The sequence below is a fragment of the Protopterus annectens genome, chromosome 5.part0 (assembly GCF_019279795.1).
Source record: "Protopterus annectens isolate FY-2018-M chromosome 5.part0, PAN1.0, whole genome shotgun sequence".
NCBI lineage: Eukaryota > Metazoa > Chordata > Ceratodontiformes > Protopteridae > Protopterus > Protopterus annectens.
This window is the reverse complement of record NC_056735.1, coordinates 517,283,880-517,306,828: the sequence shown is the minus strand read 5'-3', so window position 1 is coordinate 517,306,828 and position 22,949 is coordinate 517,283,880. Positions and strand designations below refer to the sequence as shown.

Sequence of the window (22,949 nt, the reverse complement as noted above, 5' to 3'; positions counted from 1 at the left end):
TACGTGTGTGTGTGTGTGTGTGTGTGTGTGTGTGTGTGTGTGTGTGTGTGTGTGTGTGTGTGTGTGTGTGTGTGTGTGTGTGTATGTGTGAAAGAATCTACTTCAGTTCACTGAATATACATGTCACAGGAGGTCATCTTTCCATGAACTGATTGGCATATGATGTCATTTCAAAGGACTCCCGAGAGAGGAATTATTTCCATCAAAACAGGTGGTAGATGTGTACATGCTCTCTTTCCTGCTGTAGAGTTGAACATTGATACTGGAGTTGGTATATATAGTTGGCTGTTAATGTTGTGGACAACCTCATTGGGGTTATTGTTGTGTGTATCCCGGCACTTAGTCTATTGTAATACTGTACAGTGTATGTTAACAGTCAGGTAGTCATCAGTCAAACAATGTGTATCTGTGCACCACCCCACAACCTTCAAAGTGTAGGGCTGTGCCACACACACCAGCACACCTACGTTTACCAATGCCAGGATTGCCATAAATATGGGAAGGGGGCACATACCCTGCCAGTACCATTGTTGATTACATTAAAGTAGCAGACTGATTATGCACTGCTGTGATGTTTTGACTATTATATCTTGGTGGAATTAAATAGGCTAAAATGTGTTCACTGACAAATACAGTACATCCATGTGGACTGTAATGTGTGTGTATAGCATCAACACCAAAGCCGTTGTGTGTGTCTGTTATATGAAAACATGTGGTATGTCCCACCCAGTACACTGTGCATTGCCCACTGTAGACAGGCTGCTGACATCAGCCACCATGCACTCATGTGTATACATCCCACAGAACTATCAGCCATGTGGCACATGCAGTAATTATTATACAGACATATTACCTATGTGCAGCTGTACCCAGGATATGACACAGTCAAAATGTGTCACCACAGTGCCAAACCCCTTGCAGTACACAACAACAGACCAAACTCCTGATGACACATGCACACCTCCAACAGAAACGAAATACATCATGGAGACCACTGTCTGTCAGTGGTAATACCAGCTATATTACATCATGCCTACACAGCTACACATCCTGACGTAAGCATTAAACTTGCCTGCTGAAATTACATTACACAGCATTACATTGATGCACCTTCGTATATTCACCCTGTGCATCAGAAACATAGTAGCCTGTCCCTGATCGATGTAATGGATGACAGGGATGTGGCACAGGTATCATCATATGCACAGGGTGTGGTGTGGGTTTGCCAAAAATCTAGGCTGAGCCATTTGAATGACATCATGTGTGTGTGTGTTAGGGGGCTTTGCTATTAATTGGGCTGTGAAGATGTGGTGTGTGTAGGTATGGAGGTGCCCTAGCTGTCTTGGTGATTGTGTGTGTGTGTGTGTGTGTGTGTGTGTGTGTGTGTGTGTGTGTGTGTGTGTGTGTGTGTGTGTGTGTGTATGCACACAGCTTGGCCATTTGCTTGCCCTATTCATGGGTTTATTGGTCAGCTGCAGACCGCACATGGCTGGGTGTGCAGTTCACTGTCTCCGGCCATGGATAAGAGAACTGTGCCTTTCAGGGGTTCCAAGGGCACTACCAGGTACAAGGCCAGATATGTTACTCTCCCCTGAGGATGACACCTATCCACTGACTTCAGGTCCCTGTTGGGACCGACCAGGGCCATGTGCTCATGGCCTGCTGTGGTGTGGTGTGGGCAGTGCCCCCCTGCAGTGCTGGTTCTGGTACTCCCACTACAGGAGCGGCTACAACTTCCTGCACGTCCACATAGACCTCCACCTGTTGGTGATGCTGACCTATGTCCACGTGGCTGTCGCCGTATTCCCACCATATGCTCTAACATGGACAATGTATGGTCGACCAGTCCTACCAGCTCACCAAACCGTCTATCCATGACCTCTGCAAAATAACAGTGGGCACCTGCCAGATCATGGATGGTGTCAATAACAGCTAAATGAGTAGCCCTCTGTAGCCTCAGACCCTGTCTGGAATACCATTCCATACATGCCTGTGCCTCCATGATGGCCCAAAACATGTGTCTGGTGACACAATCTGCGGCACTGCTGCCAGGGGCATGATGTCCAGCAGCCCTCCTATGAGCACCCCTGTACATCTGCCTGTGTGGTGACCTGCCAGACATCCAGCTATGGCTGCTGTGTACAGACACACTTGTCATAGTCCCCACACTGCCCTGTTACATGCCACCACCCACCAACTTCCCCTGATCTATGGCCACTGGTGATGGGGTATGTATAGGCAATGTGACTGTGTGCAGGGATGGGGGTGGATAACAGTGGAATGTCAACCAATGGCACAGATTCAGCCACTGACAACTCCACCTGTGCCTCACCACACCTATCATCATTGTCAGAGTCTGTGTGGACACTAATTTCAGATTCCCTGCAGGAGGGACCCTGATCCATCTTGCCACCTGTGAGGGGAAAACAGAAACCTTACTTTCAGACCTGTATGTCATTGCTTACCCACACACCCCCCCACACCCCCCAACACACACACAAAACACCGCACACACAAACACACACACTTACAGGTGCGGTGGCATATAGATATTACAAACACCTCTGATTGCCCACATGTCAGCATGCATAACATATAGCAATCAACAGCATGCATTGTAGCTATCTCAATCCCTGTTAGCGACAATATACATCTCTGTGATGCATGAGTTGTGTTTGTAGGTGATGGCCCTTCCCCTGGAACACACTGCACCCATGTACCCAGTATTGCTGTGCACCTGTTCAGCAACCTGCTATGTACTGTGCACCATGCCTCACAAGTTTACACACCATAGCTGACTGTGTATATGCATGGTGTTTAAGTTTGCTCTGTTGCCACAGCCCCTATGTGTTTGACAGATACATACCTGGGCTGATATGAAGACAGATGGCAATAGGGAGTGCCTGATGTTTGATTTCCAGATCTCATCATCAGCAGTGCATGTCTCAGCAATGACATCCAGTTATACTGACAACCTCCCAAGCTTAATGTGGCTATGAGGAGTGATCACACCCTTATTGACATGCCAATATCTTCCCTGATATGCCATGGGGCCACAATACTGCATATGTTACCATTACACATACCTGATATGTGACATGTGACCTGTGCAATGGTATTCAGTATCAAACAAATGTGTTAGTTGTGCAGATGTTGATAGTGATGCATACAATATGTGGGGTTCATAAGTGTGCACACCCTTAACAAAATCTTTTGTTGCAGCACCTGTACATGAACAACAGCAGTAACTTTTCATGGAAGGTGTATACTAGCATGGCCCATCCTCACTTGAGATTATGCGGTCACCCCTCCCTACAAATGTCCCCCAACTCTGCCAGATTGCAAGCATGTCTCATGTACTCATCCCTTGGAGGTCATACAGTCTCTACACTATTTCTGTTGAGTCACGGTCATGTCTTGCACAATGCATTACCTTGACTGTGTTCAGATACAGCCATTCTATGTGACCTTTGGACATATGCTTTAGTTCATTGTTGTGTTTCAGGGTGACACACCACCCCATCCTCAGCCAATTTGCAGATGCATGACAACTATGCGCCACACATGAGTGTGACTTGGCAGTGTCCCACATGCAGAATAACATGTCTACTGCCATAGTTTCTGCTAAATAACAGCAAACCTACAGGTGTACACTGGCACCAGCAGGGTACAGATGGGGATGGTGGGTGTGAGGTGGACTGAGGTGATGCTTGTGCAGCTCATGTATCTTTATTAATAATGTCTGTTAGTTTCAGCCTTGGTCTCAGAACACTATAACACATTGAAACACATGCCTGTGGGAGATTTGATGTTATGCGTATGGTATCTGGCGAGAAACCTGGATTATATCCCCTGTGGAACAACTGTTCGATCTGAGTACCCTAACCCATAGGCCACAATTTTTATTATTAGTCCAGATAATTGTTGACACAGGTACTGTGCAAGCAGTACCTGCTAGACATTCCTGCAAGTTGCCGGTGTTGCTGTATGTGTCTGGGCAGCCTCCGTGACCAGTTTGCAACATGTGCTGTCATCTGACTTGGATGGGCATCTGTTTGTTCCTGACATGAATGTTGTTCCATACATCATACACACATACATGATTGTCTGCACTGTTTGCCATGGCATATGCAATGTTGATGTAAGGCTACTTTCCCTACTCCCTTTCAGATATGGGATGGATTCCATGATTTGTAACAGTGCAAGCCAAGGCTGCCTCTGTTGCAGGTGAGTGGGCAGATGTCATGGACAGATGTCTTGGACAACAGAACATTACTTGGTGTGACATCTAGGCACTGTATGTGATGGAAGGTGTGTATTACAGAAGAGTGAATGCTGTCACTACCTTACAAGCTGCTCCCACAGCATGTTATTTGGAGTGTGTGCACACATATGCATCCAGTGTTTAAAGTATGTATTCCCCATAATTGTTGTCCTAACATAGGGTTCCATATTGCACATGCATTGCTCATTTTAGGATCACATTACAGGTTGTAAACAGTGTGCAGTGTGGTACTGTGATTTGCCAGTGTGTAGATCTGGAATAGTTGCCATTGTGATAGTGGTGTATACAGTGTTTTACTTACTGTAGAAGGGTACTGTGTCACACATGTCTGTACTGTAGGCCATTCCTCCCACCATTATGTTCATCTCTGTCCAGACATCTTGCACTGACAGGTTGTGCGGTATACTGAAAGCCCATACATACCCTTCAGATATGGCACCAAATTGACCACTGTGATGCAGTGGAGTTAACAGCAACAACAAGTGAACGTGTACAGCATGCATTATGAATAGGTGTGTTACATGTGTGCATGGCACATAGCATCGTCATAACATAGCCAGTGCATTGGCAAACGTGAAATAGAAAAAACTCCATTCTCACCAGAGCAAGCTGCTGCCCTAGTTGGTTACCAGAGGGACCTAAATAGTTGTGTGAGAAATGTAATGTCAGTAGCCACACCTGTGCCATTGGTACAGGGTGGGAGCAGCATTTCAAAACATCATCTATACAAACGCACAATACTAGAAATTATGCACATCTGCTCCTTAATACACTGCAGCAACAGACTATATTATCTGACATATGCATATATGTATTCTTTACAGATGAGGGTAGATAAGCAGCACTGGTCTACTAATGTGCTCTGGAGCCTTACCTGGACGCTCCTGCTCCATTGTGAGGGTGGGACCCACCTCCACAATACTTTGTTCGACTGCTGGAATTTGTCGGCATGTGGGTGCCCTGACATGACCTTAGACTCCTGGATGCCCCAGCGCTGTGCTCAGAAGTGCGATCCTTCCCCAACACCGGCCATTGTGCCTACAGGAGGAAGCTGCAACCAGTTATGATATGTATTGCCACCTGTAGGGTTTAAATAGGACTGATTTCCTGCACTTTGCCATGATTGGACGGTTTTGAAAATGCTAAGCTATGAGCAAACCTGCTTAATTAGTTTGGCATTGCTTAAAGGGGCATATCAATGGGCATATCTATTTAGCTGGGCTACACATTGTTTACATCTGGCAAGCAGAGGTGTGCAATGCTTAGCTTTGCTTATTTTTAATTTTACACACTATTTGCTGTTTGGCATTGATTTATCATTCATTACATATTATACATTTGTTTAGTATCCCTGATTCATGTGTACGTATACTGTATGGGGCACTTGTGTTTATTGGGACATTTCACCACTTTATTACAATGACACCTCACATGTGAACTTAATGCAGTACTCCATTTCACAAATATGTGTTGCTTAGTAGGTTATACATAAAATAATTGTCTATGAATTGCTTTCACATGTAAAATCAAAATTTGCTACAGTGAGGATTGAACCAGGAATGGCTGCTCGTAAAGCATATGCTCTAACTACTACACTATAACAGTACTGCTGCTATTGAATGAATCTTGCTGTTTAACTTCTTGTGCTGTTTAAGCTGGACTATGCATACCTTAGTAACGGGCACACCCACACAGCTACAGTTAAACTTTATCGTTTTTATAAAAAAAAAAATCTTGTAGTGTTCTTTTATCTATACCCTTCACAAATATCCCTGCTACTGCTACACCTGTTATTTTGTTAGCTTTCTGCTTCACGGTGGGCATACCTCTCAACCTCTTGGAGTGCAAACTCTGGACAAACCTGAAATAATTGGGGAACAAATGGAGGGACAAATGTAACATATTGCTGTGGATTTCTGTGTGCATCTGTACATTTTACAGCTATCCTGATGTGTTTGGGGTGCTATGAGCATTCTTGCTCATTTTAATTGCCGAACGGCTATTCTTGAGTGCAGGGGTATGCATATTGTGAGAGCTCTGCTCTCAGACACACACCCTGCACTTGTCCACGGCTCCATGTTAGTTTAGGAGCACAGGCAGAGCGCCTTCATAAATATGCATTTCGCACTGCCATACTGCACTTATACGGTCGTTTCCATGCAGGAATAACTTATTCCTGCACAGAAGATTAGTGAATCCTGGGGATAGACTTGTACACACCAAACTTTGACAGATAATCAAAGTAAAGATACATACAGTGCAATGAAAACAGTAAAGTGTATAAACACTGTAGCAAGACCGAGGCTATGAGTTTTTTTCTTGTTCAAGAACAGTACATTTTAAGTAAAAAGAAACCATTCCATTCCATTTTTTTAAGAACATAACATTGCTCATTTGAAGCTGTAATATGTAAAATAAATTTGTTTGCTTTGCTTCTGCTGTGAATACTAAGGAGAAATGGTGGCCATAACTTTTAAACTGTTCAGTAGTCACAGTTATCCATATTTCATTGCAGCTGATGGCGTATAGAAAGACTTACCGCCCTTTTAAAATTACTTCAAAATCTTTTAATTGTATAACCTTAAACTTGTAATGAATAATTCAGAGCAGTGTTAATGGACAGCTGTTTACCTAATACAGCCAATTTGCTCTTTTTCTGTGATGTCAGTCAGTACGATTTTGATATAAGGTAAGTAGACATTAATTTGAGTTCAAATCCTGAAGAAAATGCCATTGATATAAATTGGTTATTCTAAAACCTTTAAGAAACAGAATGTGTTAGCTGCATAGCTGTTCTCACAGATCTGTAGTAAATGTACATACTGGTGACCTGTACATCCACTATGACTTGATACAGGGGTATAATAAAGTGTTATTGCTGTTACTGTGGTTGTACTCAGGGAAACTGATGTTGTCTTATAAGTTAATATGCTAAAGGACATACCTGTAGTGAGATAGATACAGCAAAGCTCAATACTGAATAACACATAACCCAATATTCCTTTCATCACAAATGTGTCTTATGCTTCGCTTTCTTATATATTCTCATATGAGAAATCTCAGAGCCTCTACTACAGTGAGAGAATCTATAACGGAAACTGTTAAGATATTGTGCCCATAACAGTGTATTTCTGTAATCAGCAATTAATCTGTTTCCTGTTATATTAATACATTTATTATTCTAGATTTAGAGAGAATAGTACTAAGTGCCTGAACATTATTTTCTTTCATTTTGCCCAGGTGACAAGCAGACATATATGTCACAGCAGCCAGCTTCTGCAGCCTGGTCAGTTTCATACTCTAGAGTAAAGGTTTGAAGAGCTAGGCTAATAGTCATGTCATGCATGGCTTGCTGAACACAGCAGCGGGAACACCTATATCCAGTTTTTATTGTATATGTCTTTCAGGATTATTAATTGTTGTTGTTGTGTCTTTCAGCTTTTTCCCGGTTAGGGGTTGCCACAGCGGAACTCCGGTCCGCTAATGATCGGCAGTTGATTTTTACGTGCTGAGTTTATTTTATGAAAAATCCATCACGTAAACTTTTAAGCAATCTCTCTTGTAAGAGATAATGTTGGTTACATTTTAGTACACAATGATGTGAACTTCAATGGTGACCCATCTGCCTTTAGATAATATGACTTGTTTTAGAAATGTGGCTGTTCCCATGAAATTATTTTCACTGACAGGTTCAGAGTCTCAGATTTTTCAAAATATAGTTGTGTCATAAAACGGCATGTGGAAATATCAGCTATTCACTTGCAGTTTCAAAAACAAATTAGAAAAATTAGATTAGCAAAAGATCATAATTATATATATGCAGTGTAAATTTAAGGAAATATAGTCAACAGCATACAAAAGAGGCTACCCATGATTTTTTGCAGACTTTTCAGTGAAAGGGAAAATAACAAAACCAATAAACTGCCATCTGAGCTATGTATTAAACATGTTAAAATCAGAACCACAAAACAATTGGTAATGCTATTCTGCTCCACATGGAAAAACTTGCTTTAAACCTCAATGCAATATTTCTAAAAGGGAGTTACAAAAAATGAAAAACATTTGTCAGTTTAGGATATTTCACTGGTAGAATCTAATAAAATATAGTAATCAGTACTGGTTTCTTAAGGTGATGCTACATTTGTATCTCCTGATCCAGTTGCAGGTAATAGCCTATAGAGTTATTATTTGTTTTGTTTTTTTATTTATGTTATCCAGCTGCAGATAACCTATAAAGTTATTATTTATTTTTTTTTTTATTTATTTAATAATTCATTTACTGTTGGGGTGGAGGACATAGTGTATGGTGTCTCCTAACTGCTGCTAGTGGGTGGGGAAGATTGTGGTATTACAGTACTTACTATATCTGATACACCAGACTGTTGCTACTTATCAATATCATTTACGTACTTGACAGCCACTAGCAGTGTTTCAGTCCATATGCAAGACCAGGAACATTACATGCTGCTCTAACTGTAAGCTTTGCCTGCTGTTTACAGATAGGAGAATCATGGGAGAAAAACACACAGTTATAAAAGTATGTTAGTTTTAGCTGGGCTACCCTTCAGCCGTTTATAGTAGTCCATTATGCACTGCCCAATTTCCTCTCACTAGTACAGGATGAAAGTATCAAGATTTTAGCTAACTCAGACAACTTTAACAAATACTTCTCCCCTAGACAGGCCACTGTTTGATCCACAACTGTAGTCAATACAGGTAGAGGCTATGTTTCCATGTCAGAAGTCATGTATGCCAATATGACCTTTTGTATCAGTGTGAAAAAAATGTGTTCTTTGGGGGGGTGGGGGGTAGCATTTATCAGATTCATGAGATCTTCTGAAAAACTGTTCTTGCTACAAGGATGCAATGAAAACTGATTTGCATAAGAGACTGCATTTGGCAAATTAAACATTTTTTCATAACTTTGATTTTGTTTGTGTCTTTCGGCTTTTCCCAGTTAGGGGTCGCCACAGCGGAACTCTGGTCCGTTAATGATTGGTAGTAGATTTTTACGTACTGGCTTGCCAGGCCTAACGCACAACCTTCAGTGAAGAAACACCCATTCACTCATGTCGCTACACAGAAGACGCTCTAACTGAGAATCGAACGGGCAACGTCTAACTGTGAGGTGACAACGTTACCACAGCACCACCACTTTGATAACATTAAATAATGTGTTTTAACATGCATAACACTGTTCCTTGTGATTTTATATTTTATCCAAATTAAAATAAATAAAATAGAAAAAAAAGAAAAATCAACTGGATTAGCAGAGGGTGTGACGATGCATTTCGATTATGACAATCTCAGTGAAACCTACGCTGCCAAGACCGATCCATTGCAAAGGCTTATCCTGGAAGTTTCTTACACCAGGGGAAGTTCTTCTCACTGTCTCTGTAAATGGGACTCCGGCTCACGCACCATCCAAACTACTAATTTAGCTACCTTTGACATGCTCAAACAGCTAAATAAACTATAAATTGCATTCAATGAAAACCTTTGGATTACCAGTCCTGAATGAAAGGGCTTCAGTGTTATAGTCATCAGTGAACTGAAGGAAAAACAAGTGAAAAAAAAGATGTAGACAGCTGGAGACCTAAGTGAGACTCAGGTAACTTAGGTTCATTTAATTAACTTAATGCCTAAAGACTTGGGTAAGGGAAGAGGATAATGGTAGAGCAGCAATTTTGCCTGTTTCTTTAGCTTGATGGATTGAAATGATTGCCAGGTAAGGACGAGTAGTTCTTGCTGTATACAAATAATACCAGTACAGAGGCATATACATATGTAATGCACTAGGAGAGTTGGGTATGCCAATGGGTAACACATGCCAAAATAGCCCTCCATGTCTGAAACAAGTGTGCCATATTTGAATGCCCTGATCTCCTCTTTGGACATATCCTCCAACTGCTTACATTACAATCTTCTCACGTGTGAGGCCCCAGTCACACAGAGTAAGTTGTCCAGCTGCTAGAGATGATGAAGTGGATGATTGAGGTAGAATCCAAGACATGGCTGATTGCAGACAACTGTGCTGGAGAACCAAAAAAATATGTTAAAGAAAGTGAAGGATTAGAGATGGAAACAGTGGCAGTGTAAATCCACTGACATCATGTGTATACTGCAGGCCCGTATGATTCTGATATTTTAGCAATAAGAAACAAGAGACATACATATGAGTTCTTAGCCTTCCTCCTTGAGGATGCATATATCAAAGAGAAATTATTCCAACAATAATTGTTAGCCATTTGTCAAGGAGTATGGGAAATTAAGTACTTTTAATTTCTATTTTCATGTAATGTTTATAATGATAAAAAAACATACACACACGCAAGGCCACAGAGATTCCAACAAATCCAGCTCAACAACATAAAATGTAATATTAGTGCTTTTGTTTTATTACAAAACTTCTTCAGATGAAGTGAAACAAACACATACACTGTTTAAATACAATTCTAAAAGGTCATGTGATAACTTTTTAAAAATTGTGTGATCCACTTAAAATCATGTGACAGCCAAAAAGTTTTAAAATCATGTGATCAGCTTAAAATCATGTGACAGCCAAAAAGTTTTAAAATCATGTGATCAGCTTTATATCATGTGATGAACCTTGACTCAGGAGTACTTGTGAGAAATTCCTCAGTGTTAGTTACTTTACACATTTATTAACAGACTAGTTGCAATGAATTGCCTTTGGCTGACAGGCAATATTAGAGAGACAATTAAACAAAGGGAGGCTATATGTAAAGGCTAGAAATCTAATTCTAACAAAGCCTAATTATCTAGAGATTAAAACTCTACTTGAATAGTCAAAATAGTGGTAAGAAACTCCACCTTAGAAAAAAGCAACAGATTTGTTTCATTCCACCTAAATATTCATAGGTTCATAGGTAGGTACTAGACTATTAGCCCTAGTGCCTATACAAGCCTAGCCAAAATGGTACCCTGGCTTTCGCCACCCAAGAAAATTATTTCCCTGTGCCCCTGTCAAGCAGAGCCACAGAAGTGATCCACTGGGTGAATTTCCTATTACCCATCCCATCATCAAGATTTTTCTTGAAGAGTGCTAATTAGGAGCTCTGTTTGACATAGATAGGTAATCTGTTCCAAAGGATGGGAAGTCTCTGGGACAGGAATCTATCCCTCCAGCATGTTCTGTTTATTGTGGTGACAAGGTTTAGGTCCCTAGAGCATGTAGCTCAGAGGGATTGGGGTTTCTTTAAGTGGAACATGTCCAACAGCTCTGAGTTTGACATAGCTTTCTATGTTAGGCAGAGATCGCCTCTGAGTAGGCAATATATGATGGAGTAAAGCTGGAGTTTTTTGAGATGGTCTGCGTAGGTCATCTGTTTGAGGCCAGTAATCCTCTTTGTATGGTATTTCTGCGGCTTTTCCAGTTGTTGTAGATGTCTTGTGAGGTACATACCAAAAGGGACATTGTACTCTATAATGGGTCTAATGAGTGATGAGTAGAGGGGAACAATGACCTCTTTTTTTCTGGATGAGAAACATTTTGTGATGAGGTGTGCCACGTAGAAGGATTTCCTGACCACTGTGGTGATGTGATTATCAAAGGAGAGACTACTGTCCACCTGTGTCCCAAGGCCTCTTATGACACTTTCAGTGTTAAGTAGACTACTGCCTATGTGGTAGTTTATGGGTACAGAGTTTTTAACAAAGGGGATGACAATGCACTTTTTGGCATTGAGCTTGAGGCCGTGGCTTTGACACCAGGCATCTGTCTCAGTGAGGCCCTTTTGTAGGATGTCCACATCGTTAGTAGTTTCGATTATGGCTCTTAGTTTGCAGTCATCTGTGAACTTAGTTAGCTAAAGACCTTCTGTGGTAGCCTGTACTTCAGAGAAGTAAATACCAAACAGGAGAGGACCCAGGACTGAACCTTGTGGTACTCCACTTGTAACTGGTCTGAAGTCTGACTTGGAGTCTGCTGCTTTCATAGTGTGTGTTCTGTCAGTAAGCCAGTTGGCAACTCATCCTGTGACATAGGGATTTATACCCAGTTCAGTGAGTTTATCTATAACTCCAGAGCAGGGGATGGTGTTGAATGCCTTGGCGAGATCTAGATAGGCTGCATGAGCCACCCTACCCTCATCCATGGCTCTGGTGACTGCTTCGGAGAAGTCTATCAGGTCTAGGAGACATGATCTACCCCTCACAAACCCGAACTGTGTGGGGTCCAGAGTTTGGAGATCTCTAATGTCTTTGTTTATGAGTTCCATGATGATACGTTCCATAGCCTTGCAGACCAGGCTCATCAGGCTAATGGAGAAGTAGTTCCCAGGGTCTGTTGTGGCTCCCCCTTTATGGAGTGGAATAACTGCCGTGGTGCGCCACTCAAAGTGCACAAAGGCTGAGGTGAGGCTATGACTGAACATGGCACTCAGGTGGGATGCCAGTTCACTCCACAGCTCATGCAGAAGCAGCCTGGGATGTTGTCAGGTCCCATGGATGCCACGTTCTTGGTTTTGGAGAGTGAGGTTTTTACCTGTGTAGCCATGATTACCAGAACTTTGCATTCTTCCGGTACAGAGATGGGCCCTTTAGGGGGCGAGAGGGGGGTAAAGCTAGCACTAAACCTATCTGCCAGGATGTCGGCAATATCAGTTGGTTTTGTATATTTAGTGTCATTGTGCTGTAACTCAGAGCAGATCTGAGAGTTGCCTTTGAGATTCTTGACATAGCTATAGAATGCTTTGTGGTTGTCTTTAGAATCAGTGAAATAATTCTGAAGTGAAATAAAACATTTGACTGGTCAAATTACTGATTTCACTAACTGCCATAACCATAATAATTTTATCTCTATTGACCTGCCAAATAAATTCAAAAACTTCTTACTTTCCACTATACAAACCATTTCCAACTCCTTCCCCTGTGATAGTAAACCCATTACTAACTCCAGCACCAATCTTCAATTATAGCTCCTAGCAGAAAATTCAGCTCCATTTCAAATCACTGGAAAAATGTCAAACAAATCAAGAAAGCTCTATTAAATTTAATCTTTGTTTGTTTGTGTCCTTCAGCTTTTCCCGGTTAGGGGTCGCCACAGCGGAACTCCGGTCCGCTAATGATTGGTAGCTAATTTTTACGTGCCAAGTTTCCAGCCCTGATGCACAACCTTCAACAAAGGTACGCTCATTAATGCATATCTCCACGTAGAAGACGCTCTAGCTGAGAATTGAACCGGACAGCGTCATACTGTGAGGCGACAACTCTACCGCAGCACCACCACCGTGACATTAAATTTAACTCTACTAGTTCCAAATTCAGTACCCTTTATCTCACCTTCCTCAAACAAAGCTGCTAAAAATATTCATAGACCTCTCACTTATATGTTTAATCACCCTCATTGCATGGTAAAATTCTGGCAATATTCAAATACTTTGTAATTATTCTGCCCAAAGGTACAAAATCCACAAACCTAAGGACTTTACACCTATACCCAACCTTTGTCCTATTACCAGAATCTTTGAAAAAGTACTTTATAAAGAACTCATAAAACACATAAATAAATATGGCCTATTATATGAACAACAACAAAGCTTCTGAAACTTAACACCAACACATTATATAACAGCATAAGAAATGGCTGTATATCCATGGAAGTATTCATTGACAAAACTAGGGCCTTTGAGATAGTGCACAATAATATTCTCCTACTCCCTAATCTGTGCAAACTAAAATCTGGCAGAAATGTAATTAATTGGTTGAAAAAGTATATAAAAGAACATGCCAAGTTTTTGCAAACAATACCTTGTCTGTGCATAGAGTGCCTCACGGATCTGTAGTAGGATCTCTGCTCTTCACAATCTTTATTTATGACTTCTTCCAAGAAGCACAAAGCCTTAACTTGGCTACCAACTCAGATGACATTTTAATGATATAATCCAGTTCATCACGCCAGACCCTACAGCACAGACTACAAAAAATATTTCTAAAAGTTAATCTACTGGCTGCACAGTAATGAACTTTTACTAAATGCTTCTGAAACTAACATGCTGATGTTCTCCACCTGTAGAAACCTGTTCTTCTAGACCCCTATTTTCTTCAAGGAAAATAATAGAAATACCATACCAAATGTCACATAACAAAAGTACCTAGGCCTAAGTGTAGTTCTTACACTCAGCTTCTCTTACCATACCAAATACACAATCTTTTACATTTTTACCTATTTGATGTTATTGTACAACTAAGTATTGCTAATACCATATTCATAGCAAAACTGGAATATGGTCTCCTATTGCTTTGCCTACATTCTTCTCAAACCACATCTATTCTACAACCTAATGAAAATAAAATATTCAGATTTGCTCTCTTGCAAGATAGGTATATGCATTATTATGACCTGATAAAATAAGTGAATTTGCTTCCTTTAACCAACAGCACTATTTTAATATAAGCCACTTTGATTTCTGAAATCCTCAAAGGAGGTTATCGCTTATCACTGAAAAGTCTAGTTCAGATCATGTCTCTCACGTTCCTTTAAGAAACTCACAGGATGTGTTATTAGCTCTCACCCAACCTAGGTTTAAGAATGCAGTAGGGGAAAGAGCTTTCTCCATTATGTCTCAAGACATATGGAATAACCTTCCCACTGAACTGAAAAACAATCAGTTTCTAACATCCTTTAAAGCTGCTTTATGCAAATGCATACAAAAGAGGCTGGCTTCACTTTTATTGAAGGGAGTTAAACAGTTGTAATTTAAATAATCCTCTTTAAAACTAGGTATTCTTGCTATCTGTATTCGGTTACTAATGTGTAATAAATGTTAGCAAGGTAGTTTAAGTTTCTTCTACATTTTGTAATGTTTTTGCTCTACTGCTAGCAACATCTAATCTTTCATTATTACATACTGTTCATCTTTTAATTATTTTTGTTATCTGTTAATTTTTCATTGTAGTCAAGTATTAGCTGTAATATATCAGCAGACCAGATCTCCTTCCTGGTCAACAAGTTGAAAATAAAATAAAGTCAGTTACATTGCACATCAAGTTAAATGGAATATTTGGCATCTAGTAACATCTAGCCACCTTTGTAGTAGTGGTTTATGTGTTTTATATTTTTGTGGTTTTCACTGTGGCCAGTCAGATTTGAGTATTGTTTTACACTTTGTTATTTTAACTGGATATTTCAATTGTACAGTCATACCTTTTTTTAATAGGGACATGTTTGATCTTGCCCTTCTAACATGAATGGCTTGTACAGGAAAGAAAGTATATAGTTAATTTGGTAATTCATGAATGCTGCTGTTTCCTTGGGCTATACTTTGTAATGATAGCTGCAAACTGGGGTGATTATAACACTGGGAGCTTTAAAAAAGACATTTTATGTTGCTTAGAAGAAAGGTATGACTTCCAGTAACTACAATAATAAATGTTTTCTTTATAATAAGCACAACTAGAAGTTTTAAAAGCAGAAGCTAAATTTTATCTTTTTTCGATTACACATTTTTAATAGATTGAACCGCAAATCATGATCAGTAGTAAAGAAGATTTCCCTTCCTGTGTCTTTGAAGTTGCTGTTGTATGAAACAAAAGCAAGAAAGGCTGTTCAGAGTGTTATCCAGAGGTATCGTCTTCAACCAGGTGAGATGATTGTAATTAAGGTGATAATATCTTTATCAACTCCTACTTTGTATAAAAGGATGATATATGCCTAGCGGTTGCAGCTTTCCTAGGACTGTATGGAATATTAAATCACTGAGCAAAACATTTCCTCAATGAGTAAATATCAGGTTTATGGAAATGTAGTAATATGGACAAAGACAGTTGTGTACAGAGTTTTATAAAATGGTGAATGGTCTGGCAGAATGTCATGTAATATATAGGCTAATGGGAGGACACTCAGTGCTTCTTGTTGCATTTTGTTTCTTCTTAACAAAGAGTTCTCTCTCTCTCTCTCTCTCTCTTCTATCACCAATTGATAAATTTATTTTATTTTTATTTCCAATGATGTCCTTCAACCACAGACATGCATAAGGGACATTAAAGACTGATGTTATAAAGTACAATTACTAATGTGCAATTAGTGTGATTTGTATAAAATGGTTGAGACTGCACTGTCTGAGAAAATTCCCATTACTTCAAATTACAATGATCTGTTTAAGCAGTAGCTCAGTAGGGACAGGGATTTCAGGGGAAGAAATACTTTGAAAGTGTTCCAGTATCTCTGAATTTCATTGTTTATATTTATTATCACTCCTATTGTGATCGCATTGCTGAGTTTTTATCACACATGCAAAATATTTTTGTAATGATGCCATTACCTAGCACCAGTAAACACTTCAACTGTGTGTCTCTGAAATGTGCATTTTAACCTTAATTGTTTTCTCAGTGATGATTAAATGACAATGTTCTTATCCATGAAAAAGTAATTGATTGTTACTGAACATCCGTGACCTTGGTCATGGATAAAAAAAGCTCTCAGCCTGCACAGCTGGTTAAAAATAAAGAAATAAATTATTTAAATCAATTTCAATGGATTTTTCAAGTACTTTTATACTCACTCTTGGTGCCACGGTGATCAAGGTTGTTTGGGATCCACAATGGCTTGCAGTGCCTTACAGTCATATGTATTTATTTATTTTTTTGTTTGTTTTGTCAACAAGTTTGGTGTTCTGGTACAAGATCCTGTTCAGACATGAACATAACCAGTGGAAAAATATTACAAGAAATTGTAGGTTTTACAACGGCATCGATATGTAGAGAAGTCAGCAAATTGCATTTGACATAGATGAAGTAATCAAGAGGTAATTTAAAAAAGACATTGCTAAAGATAAAAAGAAAAGTAGAAATTATAGATATGTATTTCAGTTGTAATTCATGCAGTTTATTTAAAAAAAATTAAGACAGTAGAAAGAAAGCGGAGGATGTACAGCAAAGGCAGGTAGGAAGGCGCGATCAGGATGAACTCACCAAATGCACTACGTGATAGACTGTCTTTTGACTTTTTTTTAATAAAAGGATTTTCATAGCAAGGCTAAGGTAGTACACTTGATTGTTTAAGCAGTAAACCAATGTAAGAGTTTGTCTTCATGAAGCAGAGTGGACAGTAACTGCATTTTGTTATTAGTGCTTCAGTGTAACAAGTTTGGGTATATCATGGGGGATGTGCATTTCTGACATGAGTGAATAAAACAGAGCTCTCTCTGTCTAAGTCAGATGTGGTACTGGTAGAGGTTACATATCAGTAAGAAAAAACAACATGGTTGCAAAAGGTAACCTAAATCAACAGCACAATCATTAAAGTGCCTAGAAATGAGCTAACATAAATAGCAACACCTCTCCCCTATCACTTCTGCTTTTAATATTGTATCACATAATATATCATGATATCATACTTAATAAGTAAAATGTTGACACCTTTTTCTTATGACTTAGAAATGTATTTACAGAAATGTTTTACAATGAAAGGCTATCATGAGCAGAAATCATAAACAGGGACAAAGTTTTATTTTCCTTTCCAGAAAAATAAATAGTTATATTTAAAGACCCAGTCAATTGAAAATGCATAAATTAAGATAGCTTATGAATAGCACTGGGAATACTAATGTACAATGAAAGACAAACTAGTATAACTACTGGACAGGAGTATTAATAACAAAAAAAAAACAGTAATACAGCGCTGTGTCACCTACCATAACAACAATCCACAAAAAGAAATATAAACTAACAAACTCAATCATCCTAATAATAAAGAACATCTTTGTCCATGAATTTGAATGCATGCACTCAAGTCACTCTAGAACAAGTACTGTTATGACTCTGTCATAGTCCATGTTGGGGTGAATGATTTCAGACATACCTGTCTGAGACATGACTGGACTCTCAGATTGTGTCACAGGCAGGTATGACCCTAGCCCTAAGCAGCATTCTACCTTCACCGAGGATAATGCCACAATATAAACAATACAATATAAATGAAAACAAAAAATGACCAACTTTAACAATTGCCTTAGCTTCTAGTGTCAGTCCGGGGGATCCAGTATCTGTCAGTCTGGGAGGACATGGTTGATAGGCCATACTGCTTTGCCAGAGATGGTTTGTACCTGTCTCCTCTAGGCTTTCAGATACTGGCAAAGACACTCGCTTTCCCCATAGTGCCTTTTTAGGTGATGTCAACAAAATTTCTGATGTAGCAAAATCCACTTGAGACAAATTCAAGATTCTGCTATTTAATGTTAGGAGTGTAAACAGGAAGCTTCACTCCCTGGAAGAACTCCTAACCTTGGAAGATGCTGATGTCTGTGCAATCACTAAGACACTGTTCAAGTCCAGTGAGAGCACCCCAAGTGTGCAAGGCTATAATGCCTTCCACACATTCAGACATCAAAAAGAGCATGAAAGAACCAATGGTGGAGGTGTATCCATCTTCATTAAAGCCAAGTACATCTAGAGACTGGTAAAACAGTATGACTCTCTCAAACTACTCCATGCCCAATTAACTATAGGCAAAATGCTCTACCATATCATTGCTAGCTTTATGTACCCCATCATGAACCAAAAAGAGCACAATGCCTACCTGGACTTACTGGAGTCACTCTTCAAACAGCCCAACACTTTAGTCATGAGAGATTTCAACTGTCCTTCCATCGACTGGGTGGCACACACAAGCACAAACATGCTTGCCCAGAGGTTTCTGGACTTTGTCAATACAAATGCTCTGGAAGACATAGTCTGCATTCCTAAAAGGGGCTCAAATGTCATAGACATAGTACTCACCAACATGATGGGAGGCTTGCTGCAATCCCCCCATGTGATGCGCTTTCTGGTAAGGTTGGACTATATACCAGTCTCGTTCAAAGTAACTATTCAACCTGACACCTTCACAGGAGCAAAAAAAAAAAACTTTTTCAAAGCAAGCTACAGCCCATTAAGTGATGGTATAAAAAGTTTTTTACACCTAGCAATCACAGAGAACAATGAGTCCAATGCAGAGGTCTACATGCAAATGCCCTATATAAACACTTAAGCAACTGTATAAACTCAGCTTTACCTGACCAAATCAAAACCAGGTCCTCCAAAAAAACAAGTTGTCCTGGTGGACTTCCAAGTATAAACAGGTTATATAACAAGAGTAAGAAACTAATGTCCAAGAACAAGCAGGAACTGACTCAGCAGAGGAATAATTCCCTCCATAGGTTGAGATAGAAAATCAGAAATCTTGTAAACTCCTCTGAATCTAAATATGAAGCTAAAATAGCATCCCTAGCTAAAGATAATCATTAGGTGTTCTTTAACTACATTTGTACTTTAAAAAGGGATGCCTAGCTATGTGCCGAACTAGTAGTAGATGGTACCACTCATACTATACCACAGGAAATTGGCAACCTGCTAGCTGGCAGATTTGGTGCAAACTTCACTGCCCTCTCCCCACCAGCTACACCCCAAACCATACCTGACACTGGTCCTCTGCCTAGTATCTCTAGAGATCAGGTCATATTTGTGCTCTCCAAGGCCAAAACATGGCCTCAGTGGGACCAGATAACATTATAGATTCCTTACTAAGAAATCTAAAATGGACCTCATGGACCCACTTGGCTTCTTCTTTAACCATAGCCTTTGAACTAGGCCTGTTCCAGCAGAGTGAAGAACAGCAATAATGATCCCCTTGCCCAAAGGGGGCCATGAACTGACCCAGGGAACTATAGACCCATAAGTCTAACCAGTCTCATCTGCAGTGCCATGAAAAGGATCCTCATGGACCTTATCAACAAGGACATAGGCAACCTTTGAACTCTAGACCCAACTCAATTTGGCTTCATTAATGGTAGATCATGCTTATTAAACTTGGTAGACTTCTTTGAGAAAGTCACCAAAGCCCAGGGTGAAGGAAGACACTGCATATTGTCTATCTTGACCTAGAGAAGGCTTTTGACGCAATCTCCCACTCAGGAATCATTGAGAAACTCTCCCAGCTGGGGATTAACCCTTCCATCAGTAAATGGGTAGTGAACTGGCTCATTAACAGAACACATACTGTCAAAGTTAGTGATTCCACCTCTACCAGTAGACCCATCATCAGTGGCATACCTCAAGGATCTGTGCTGAGTCATTTAGTGTTTGGAATCTATTTTTCAGAAGTCTGGGCTAAAGTAGATGGCTTTTGGCTTACCAGGTTCACTGATGATTGCAAGTGGGGTGTAACCATTAAGTCCCCCAACAATGTTAACACAAACAAATGATCGGTGTCAAAGCCATGGTCTAAAACTAAAAGCAAAGGAGGGCATTATTATCCTGTTTCAAAAAGCAGAATTCTCTGCTAATTACATTATTGACATCACCCCCCCAGGTTCAAACCTACAGGTGTAAGATCTGAGAACACAGGTAGATAGCAATCTGAACTTTGACCACTAAGTTTCCATAGTAGTAAGGAAAGCCTTCTATGTTGTGCATCTCATAAGTAAGGGGATCACTTCCAGGTCTAAGATTGTTATAACTCCACTGTACTCAATCCTCATCAGACCATTAGTAGAGTACAGTGTTCATTGGGGTCCGAATGGAGAGATGAAAAGTCAGCAAGCAAAGGAGACTAGTAGTGCTGAGATTGAATTCATCCTCAAGTCTTGGTGAGTACCTTCATGAGGTGGACCCTGTTTTTTTACAAAATCTCACCACTCGACACTGATATATGGACTGTATTTATACAGTATATATCATGGACAGAAGTAGGTTAAAAACTAAAAAAGATAGCTAGGTGCACAAGACCAAGGATAAAAAAGTGCCCAATCCTGGTAGGCGCACTGGTGCCAGGACTGGATGACAGTGTAGAATCCTCAAAATACAGAAACATTCCTACAATGGGGCCAGGTCAGGCCCAGGGGGAGGATGCCCCCCCCTGCTGTAGAAGGAAGTAGCAGTCCACAAAAAACACAAGAAGTGATATGCCAAAAAAGAGCCATAAAGACAATAAAATGGACTATTGAGGATAAGAAAGAATCTATGTATTGTTACTATTGTGCAAAAAACCCAGAATTTCTAGACACTTGACTAGACAAAATGATTAAGATAGAAATTAGAGAAAAGAAAAATACTTCTACAAGAAAAACTGTCAGAAGCTTCAAATGAAAATGTGTGTTCATTGATGCAACAAATTTGTGGAAAACAGTATGTAGATCAAGAAACCTTGACCTGTTTGGAAAAAGAAGCATCTTAGGAAGTGCAAAAATATAAACAACAAAGCCAAGAGATATTTGAAAAGTATAGAAAAAAATATGGACATGGGAAAGAAAGATAGATTTGATATGGTGCAATATCTATGCAAAGGAGAAAGCGAAATTAATCAATGTAAAGAAGGCAGCCCCAAAGATATTCGAAGAGAAATACAGGCAAAGGCATCCAGATATGGAAAATTTCACAATAAAAACAGTACATCACAAAGATGGAACATAGAAAAGAAGTTTAGTAAAATAGAAGTTAAAAAAATAGAAGTTGAAGTTATGGAGTGCCTGTGAAGTGAAGAATTTAGTGTAAAAGGCCTAGCACAGGTTACATCAGAGCAGGATGGAGTGAGTCCCCAAAGTAGGGGGAGAAATAGGAAGATCAGGAAACATCTGAAGAAGACATATGAACATGGGAAAGAAAAAGAGGTTTAATATGGTTTAAGATTTATGCAAAGGAGAAAGCAAAACTAACCAATACAAAAAGAGCAGCACCAAATATATTTGAAGAGAAATACAGGCAAAGGAATCTGGACATGGAAAACTTTACAATACAAAAAATAAAAAAACAAAGAGGAAAAGTAGAAAAGGAGATTAGTAATGGAGAAGTTAAAGAAATAGAAACTGAGGTTGTGGAGTACCTACAAAGTGAATAATTCAGTGTAGAAAATCTAATGCTGAAAGCACCACAACAGAATAGAGTAATAGATATCCAAATTAAGGGGAAATCAGTGGAACAGGAAGCAATTGATCAGGTGCCATACAAAGATAATTTGGAGCCTTCCACAGGAAACCAGTTTAAATATTCACTTCAAGCTAGACAGCAAGGGAAGGAACAGGAAACTGTGGAAACTCTGATGCAGTCAATGTTGAGGAGTGATAGGCCAGTGAGTTCCCATATGATTGAGCAACGCATGGCATGGGATGAAGTTGAAAAGAATGTGCCACAGGAAGATGCTATAGTATCTTCTATATAATGCCCACAGGAATTGAAAAACAAGGGATGTGCCCTTAGTTTGGAAGAAAATGAGGTAAGAGAAGAGTTGCTTGATCTAATAGACATAGACAGATATATTAAGATCAGTGAAAGAAATAGACTGCAGAAGGTTAATAAAACCCAAAAAGTCAGAAGTTTGATAAAACAAACCAACACAGTAATTAGGACTGTTCATAGAGACCCATGTGATATAACAGAAGTAAACAGGATATATTACTGTGCAGCTAAATTAATAACTGATAAACTTCTACCACAAGAGCACTGAGCAGTGTGGGGAAGGAAGGGGAGAGATCAAATACCATAATGGAAGTATCGAATAGAGAAAACTATAAAGCAGTTAAGACAAGAAGTGTCACTGTTAGAAGATTATAGAAGAGGGAATAGAGCAACACAAATACTTAGAAAAATAGATGTGATAAAAGCAATGAGCAATATTAGGACAGACCAGGCTTTATTGCAAATAAACTAAAAATTTCAGCACAGGTGGAAA

The 22,949-nt window shown here is 39.7% G+C and overlaps 1 long non-coding RNA gene across 1 annotated transcript in view; it reads left to right on the top strand.

Moving 5' to 3' along the window:
* LOC122802698 overlaps positions 1-22,949 on the top strand; it is a 713,439-nt gene that overhangs the window by 580,293 nt on the left and 110,197 nt on the right. Inside the window, exon 2 of the long non-coding RNA XR_006364971.1 lies at positions 15,762-15,889. This is a non-coding gene — a long non-coding RNA (uncharacterized LOC122802698). The remainder of the gene's footprint in view (positions 1-15,761; positions 15,890-22,949) is intronic.